Below are 7515 nucleotides of genomic sequence, written 5' to 3'. Positions count from 1 at the left end.
TTTTTTGTTTATATTTAGACAAGAATTAATCCATAATAAATATTTATTATATTTTAAATCCTACTGAGTCTCAACTATGGACATAATACCTCTAGTATAGTATCTCTAAAACATAGTACATTCACCTACATGTCTGATTTCCGCTTTTCATCTTAATTTTTTTGGATATTACTTATCCAAAAAAAAAAAATATTATCTTAACTAAACCCAGGCGCTAGAACTTATTTTACACCGGGGGTCGAAACGGCAGGATTATCCCCTGATGTTAAATAATACCGTACATGTAATGTCACATTACCAGAAGACTTGCTTTTTAAGGATTTATCCGATGTAAAGAATGTGATGAATGAATGAATGATTATGAAAAATTAAATTAAAATTATGATTACTCTGTGGTTAAAGTAATAAAATTTATTATAGCGCTGACACTTCACTGAGAATATAACCATAATCCTTACAACCTCAATCAAATACGCGTTACAAAAGAATAAAATAGATCGGGAGTCCAAAATAAAACTAATAAAATATTCAAAAGTTCAAATTTAGAATGCGCTTCTCACTTTCAGAACAGAGCATTTCCACATACGTATATATAAGAACTTCGTAATTATTCATTATAATTTATATTCCTAGTTCATAGTTCGGTATCAAAATAACACGATATCGGAATTAGCTGAGTGATAAATGATAGTTTGGAATAACGGAGTCGAACATTAATAATTTCCTTTGATATATCACAAATAAACAATGTTGAGTTTGTTAGCTAGTGATCGTTAATGATAAATTTATGGATATGTGTTTTAAAATTAATTGCATAGGTCAGGGTTTGAATAATAATAGTTTAACACACTGCAGGTTATCGCCTACACCAGTTGCGCTACCCTTTATCTGCTCGGGTTCTTGCTACTTTATTTCTTATTATTTAGGACTGGGAACCCAGGTAAAAAACCAGTGGAACAAAAGCCTTTTAGATCTGAACCTCAGGTTTCTATATCTGTTTAATTATCATTTGTTTTTTTCTAATAGGCAAAAAGGTAATCAGCCGTGAGTACGTTTTCAGTCTAAGGCAAGCCGGTTTCCTCACGATGTTCTCCCTAAGTGTTCCCTCTTAGTGTTAGAGCACTTTAAAAGTAAACGGAAATGTCCTAGGTCAACTAGTTCTTTTATATGATTATATAATAAAGTAGTTACATAATAAGTCAGTCAGCGAGTGTAGTGTTGGCCAATTGCATTGCAACTGCAGCCACTAGCTTCAGCGTGCGACTCATGCTTGAGGTCGTAGGTTCAATCCCCGGCTGTGCACCAATGACTTTCTTTCTATGTGTGCATTTACCATTCGCTCGAGTGGTGAAGAAAAACATCGTGAGGTAATCGGCTTGCCTTAGAGGCGACGGCGCGATGTGCCGGTATTGCGTCAAGCACAGGAGGCTGATACCTACTTGCCTAATGATTATGAAACAGATACAGAAATCTGAGGCCCAGATCTATAAAAGGTTCTAGCGCCTCTGATTTACTTTTTTATATGCTAACTTCATTGTGTCTACTTGTATTAATGTCTTATTAATGGTTGTAATCAATCGAAAGGCGTGGAAGAGAATTTTGAAATATTTTTTCCGTCTTTTCACACTCCATATAAATACTGTATATATAAATAAACATACCATATGTACATTTATTGATTGTATTTTAACAAATAATTACATTGACTATCTAAACACAGACAGAAAATCAACAAGCCCTAGTTTCAAACTTTATTAGGCTGTTGATGGAGTATTCTAAAGTTCGACATAGTTTGAAAACCAAACGAATAAATGAAGCATATGATATTGAGCTTACGGCGTGATGAGTGAGCCGATATGCAAATGTATTCAAATTCATGATTTATTGCGGTACACATATTTCAAGGCAGTTAATGCATCAGTTATTATGCATAATACTGCATAGAATACTTTAAAATAATTATCGTCTATAATGACTTTTACATTTATTTATTAATAATATGAAGAAAATAATCGAACTCATAGTAAAAATAGATAGCTACCAAAGTTTTATATTACTTTATAGTTCAAATTAGATTAGATTAGATAATATAAAATATCAACTTTGTCGACATATTAAGATTATATAGTAAATTAATTTAATATTTCTTTTGTATAGGACCCATGGCCTCTATAGGTCTAAAATAAAAACATGTGTTAATTTGAAATAAATTGTAAAATGGTTATTCAAGTTATATATATGGTAACACCCAAGGCAAAATATCTTAAACTATTCATTGCTTTAAAAATAGAACCGTAAAATTCGTTTAATTTTATTGCGTATAAAAGTTTTATCCAGAGAAAACCGTTTTAGTAAAATATCCAGTAACACCATTTAATGCGACCAATTCTAGGCCAACTAGTGCAAGTCGCCAATTACGTAATCCCTGATTAAAAGATATCTTCCTATTACCAAAGACTTATAGTGTGAGAGCTTGGTTGTTATTTTAAATAAAAATCGTTATTTATTTATAGATGTGTTTCTAGTTTGAATACAAAACATACGGATTTGTAAATAGCATACTACGCTGTCAATAAATTTACTTTCTGAATTTATTTTATTTATTTACCACTAAGGCACTTAGCATTTTTTTAGGAAAAAATGAGAAAAAAATACTTTTGTGAAACTATCTGAATCTATGTATATTTTGACAGTACTTTTATCTGCGTTGTATTTCACTTAATATCGTATTTTTTTATATTAATTTTCATCTGGAACATGGTGCAAGTGAGAAAAACAGAATAATTCGTATATAATCCAGTTCATTACCTCACTTAAGTATAAATATTTTAATAATCTTTCAAAATATGGTTAATAATATTCACTGTGTTTCTAAGGCAAGGCAGATTAATGACTCAAATTTTGACTTTAAACTCCAAAACCGAACGTTTGGCAAAGCCTAAAACACTAAAACATTTTGGTGTCGGCAGTCACCATCGGTGCAAATATTTAGCAAAAACATAGCTTTTTTGCATTGCATACGTTTGCGTTTATTACCACTAAAATTATAGTTACACATGCATTTTCGGGTATTAACAATTTAAATCTTTACATGCCTTCAATTCATAAACTCTTAGTGAGCTCTTGGGCTATACGGTTTTAATGGGCATCTTTTAAAAGCTGGTAACGAGCCTGTTAATTAATCCACACTAAGGTACGCCTTAGAGGTCTATTACATTTAGTTCTGAATACAAATTATGACACGGATAAAAAGGCATTTAAAGCACAAAGTTTTATTTTATATACAACGTGAAAATGAAAGTTCAGAAGTAGGTTGCAGATATAATTGTATAACATTTTGCTTAGAAAATTTATACACAGCAATTATTTAATTTCAATAAACAGTCTCTGCAATTATTCAATTCAAACAGTGCTCAACTTTTGGGTAAATAGATGGAGTGCGCCCTCTTACCGACTCGTTTAGGTCCTCAGGTCACGGATATTGCAGGGGATACCTTCACAGGGTCGCCAGGGTGGAGGCTTGTCATTTGTTACGAATGTGGTTTCACAGACGATAGAGCACAACACACTTTAGGCGTTTATTTCTGAGGATTTGATCTATCACTTCCCGTCGTTCTAAAAGATTTGGTGGAAGCTGACAACGACGCCCCATGGAACACTTTTAAAGCCTCGTTCGAGTCTGTCGTAGTACTTAAATAGAAAGTTCAAGAGTAACTCAGATGCCGACCCTCAATGCCAAAAAGACTTGTGAGACGGCGACGCGATTACGCACGTAGTCCGCTGTGAGTCCGTATTGGGCAACTCGGAAGTTGAGCTTGCAGTAGGACAGCAAATGTTTTTGACGGGGACACGGATTAAGGGAAACTGTTACCGTGCCGCCCGCCTATATCGAGCAGATGGGGCTATTGGGTTTTAGTAGGTCCTATTAGGTGCATTGGACCTACCAAAACCCAACAGCAAGTGGGGGTCGGCCCCACACTCGCTGCCTTACTTTAACAATGTGCTGGCGCATGTAAATTATTACGTGTATGTAAATTACTCAAGACTTAAGTGGCGATCACAGAGGACCATACGGCATACAATATAATTTTTTGACGTCAAATTGTTAACCTCGTATATTCGGGACTTTCAGAGAAAGGCTGTAATGTTTTCAACAAGAACCTCTTTTTGAATTCGGTTAAAACAGACGTTCAGTCGTTTGAACCTTTAATCCCCTAAGAATATTTGTGAAATATGACATCATATGTCATGGACCACTGTCTTACGTAATACGGCGAAGGGTAATTCTGTAGGGCCAATTTATTGCGTGTTTTGTGGAAGATATAATTTTCCAAAATGGCTTCGTTTTAAGGCCTTATTTTTGTTGAAGTGATTCCATACGAATTGTGTACGAAGATAATTTATTAAATATCACTAATTTAAGATTTTACTCGAAGAAGAATTTACTCTGAAGAATATTTAATAAAGCTCCACTTTTTATAGACCTACTCTAAGTAGTATCCTTCATTGCGTTATGGTAGGATTATACTATGTATTGATTCTCATCGGTGATCTCATTTATTAGACGCTCATTAAGTCTTAAGAAACGACTCTAAGCACGGCTAATAATACAATATTTCTTATATCAACTAATACCAGATATAGTGTTTCGATAGGCTTTCAAATAATTATTAAATTCTACGACCAGGACGACCATTTTAGTGTTGCCATCAAAAGCATCGAAAAACGTGTCTCAAGAGTAATTCTATAAATTCTAGTAATTATATATTTTTGATAGAACTTAATAAGCTAGTTCACATTAATAATATAATGTTAATTCACAGTTCAATGTTTCACTAAAAATTAGGTCACATGCAACCTTATTTCTTTAGCTATCCAATTCATATTGAAACTTGTATAGTAGTTTTAAAAAATATTTCGTGTTCGAAATACATATTTTTAATTTCATAAATCTTGATGAGCGTGATGTATAATATTTTAACTAGACCGATCGTCACATTTGACTCACATTGTTTTTTGTTTCACTGTTAAACTAGACGTGCTTGAGCTAGAATACATATTTACCACTTTCAATTACGAGTTATACCCTACATTAAAAAAAAATAGTGTGTATTGAGCGTATTCTATACTATTCAAAGGCAAAGTATTACCTTTCTCATTATCCTTACGACTGGCAATTTTGTGCCTTTCTTCGTGTCTATGCGAGATATACTCTTTGGTGGGCTTATTATTTTAAGATAAAATTGTGTAAGAATGGCCACCAAATCGTTCTTTGAAAATTCGATAATTTTATTGGTAATATGCACGAGTTTATTTGTTTTACTTATAAATATGGGTATAAAATTATTACTTATCTGCAACTTTCCACTAATTAACCTAGTAATTAATATACTTACAGTGGTACAATTAAAAAATTAACTTATTCGAACTTTATACTAGGAATAGTTATACTTATCCGTTACGCAACGTTGCGACGTTGCCGTGTCGCAACGTTAAAAACTTTAAAAAAAAACAGAAATTTGTCTCTGATAACCACATTCCTGTCGCTGTGATTTTGATCCGGGGTTGTCTATTTTTATTATAATAACCAGTTTTAAAAGATTTTAAAATGTCGACTAATAATAGAGAACGCTGAATTAATTGGAAGAAAGAAGAAAAGGTATGTAGAATTGTGAATGTCGAGTAAAACTGAAACATAAATGTTGCTTTTGTTGAATTTTAATTTGTTTCTAGTGTTCGATTACAGCTGCTTTTTAGAAATATGTTACGGTCCTATCCGTCCATAATTGATAACTTAGTTATAAGTACGAACACAAAAAGGAGAAAATGAAGGCTTGGAGCGAAATAACAGATGAATAAACCACATTTTAACAAGTACCTGTACCTCAAAAACTACATTGTTTAAAAATATAATTGTTTTTAGTTGTGCATGAACAGAGCCTAAATTAATATTCTCTTATTTGTTATAGAAAGCAAGTAATGATAGTTTTAGTTTCGGGGAAGCCTTATATGCAGATAAGCATAGTTTTCAAGCTCTGGAAAATGAGCACCTTCAAAAAGAACACTAATATAATATAATTTAAAATTACAGACAGACGGACATTCTAGTGAAGATTTCAGTAGTCACTTTGAAATAAAGAGCATAATGTTATAAAAATGTTTTAAAATTTAATAGAATAATGTTTTATTTGTTTAATAACGTAATTGTGAAGAAAATCTACATCTTGAAAATGAGCGCCTTCAAAAGGAACATAAACAAAAAATTAAGAATATGGTCAAGATACAAAGTTAAGTAAAGATAAATTTAAAATTACAGACAGACATTCCAGTGAAGACTTTTTAAATAAATATGGCCCTCACTGCTGCTCCACGCAGCAAGCATCATCAGAGATAGGTTACTCTTTCAATTCAATGGCTATATTGTGCAAGACTGCCAATGATACTATATACATCTTGGCTCTGTTGATGTTCTGATGGCGTATGTAACAACTAATCAGGGGATTAGTTGTTACATACGCCAAAACATCTCTCTACACTACTGCGAGTTTTAATGTGGGCATAATTGTATGCTTCTTCTTTATAAATAACTAAATAAGGAGTGTAAACTTGTTCCCTCTCAAAACATTGTTCAAACGGCTTTCATAAAAAATCCGTGAGTCATGGTTTAGGTTATGTCAGACTTAAACTAGGATAGCGGCTGGAATAACGCTAGTATGAACAGTTACGCCGAGGTTATACTAGGTTTAAGTTATTCCGGGTTTATTAGTAGACATTTTGCTTACTCTTAGGTTATTCTTGGTATAACATTTTATACCACGTTTATTTGTACCACTGTTATAGTTTTACAAATTAATGATGGCCTTTAAGATTCGAATATAGCTTACATGGGTGTGTGATACAAATAACTTGAGAATAATATATTATAGCAGTAAAAAAGTTTTACAAAACATTCGTCGAATCAGTCGCTTCAGACAAAATGGTATTAACAAACATTTCTAAAAAACCATTACGAACAAGAAAACAGTGATTTTTCCAGCTAATTACAGCAATAATTCTTTAATATTAGCCGGCTTACTGCGTCGAGAAATTAGACCACTTTCCTTATAGCCGATTACAAGCCATTATATTTTTTGAGCCTCTTATTTTTCTCATTTTTCATAATCTCATTACTTACTTTGTGTGTAAACTCCCTTAACTTATGAGGCATAGAGCAGAATTCTATGTTATTAATAATAAATTTATACTTTAGGTGGTTTTTTTCCTCGCTGGGATCGAAACCAAGATCTCAAGCTATAGCCACGGATGTTGTAAAGATGTTACTAGTTATTTTTTTTCTATGGCAACCTACATTTACCTATATTGTTTGAAGTATTTTTTTGGATAGGAATTGTTTATTTCTGTAAAGGCCCAAGTCATATTAATAACACATAATTATTTATTTATGCTTTTAATCCAGTCTATTTACAATAACATTCATCAAATTTATTACATACTCGTTATTAGTATGAAAATTGT

Source organism: Pieris brassicae, chromosome 3, assembly GCF_905147105.1.
Source record: "Pieris brassicae chromosome 3, ilPieBrab1.1, whole genome shotgun sequence".
Lineage (NCBI taxonomy): Eukaryota > Metazoa > Arthropoda > Insecta > Lepidoptera > Pieridae > Pieris > Pieris brassicae.
Note: the sequence above shows the minus strand (reverse complement) of the source record.